Raw genomic sequence first — 970 nt, 5'->3', positions numbered from 1 at the left:
GGTGAGTGTGCATGTACATGTACATAGTATATACTTAAATGTAATATTATATTCATCAATTTTTAATTGTATACATTCACAGGATAAATCCATTGAGTTCATAAACAGTTTAAATGATGATTTACTTAAGAAGGAGGCAACCACTGACTCAAGGAGTGAGACCTTCTCTTCAATAATGAACGTATGATATAGTTCAGGTTAATAATAGTATTGTGATGTCAGTGGGGGTGTGGCCAATTATACTGTATACCTGTACATATTGATGTCCTTGTTCTTTGTAGCTTTAATTTTTCACGTTATGGCCATTTTAAGGAAATGTCATAATTCTAAAAATTACCCAAAGCTATTATAGCCTTGGATCTTTCCAAAATTTTGCCCTGAAATCACCACTAATTTTTAGTACATGGTCTGATACACATTGATATCCTTATGCAGTGTAGAAAGTTTGAGCTGATCCCAGCTAGTTATTTTTGAAATTACAACCATTTTAATAATGCTAAAATTTTGAAAAAATATCTCTCCATAATACCCTAAGTTTTGTTCCATTTTTTGTTACACATTGATGTCCTTATGCTTTGTAGAAAGTTTAAGCTGATTCGGATTTCCATTTTACAAGTTACGGCCATTTTAAGAAAATGGCAAAATTTTTGAAAAGTACGCAAGGTTATTATACCGTAAAAGGGGAAATTTTCACTTGTGTAAATAGTTGTGCAATAAAAAATCACGTTGAAAATAATTAGTTGTTACTCTCTGCCCACAAAAATATTTAAGATTAATAATTATTAAACTTGATTATTTCCACATACAAAAATTTGTGAAGCACGAGGAATCAAAGATAACGGAGGACTATGAAGTAGTACTGTGCATTCGAGGATATCACATTTATCAAGATATATGGACACCAGTTGTTGGAGAGGAACTTAACTGTATATGGAGAGCCAATAAATTCACAAGACAGATATGCTGTAGC

This window comes from Amphimedon queenslandica, unplaced genomic scaffold, assembly GCF_000090795.2.
Source record: "Amphimedon queenslandica unplaced genomic scaffold, v1.1 AMPQUscaffold_9797, whole genome shotgun sequence".
In the NCBI taxonomy this organism is placed as follows: Eukaryota; Metazoa; Porifera; class Demospongiae; order Haplosclerida; family Niphatidae; genus Amphimedon; species Amphimedon queenslandica.
Note: the sequence above shows the minus strand (reverse complement) of the source record.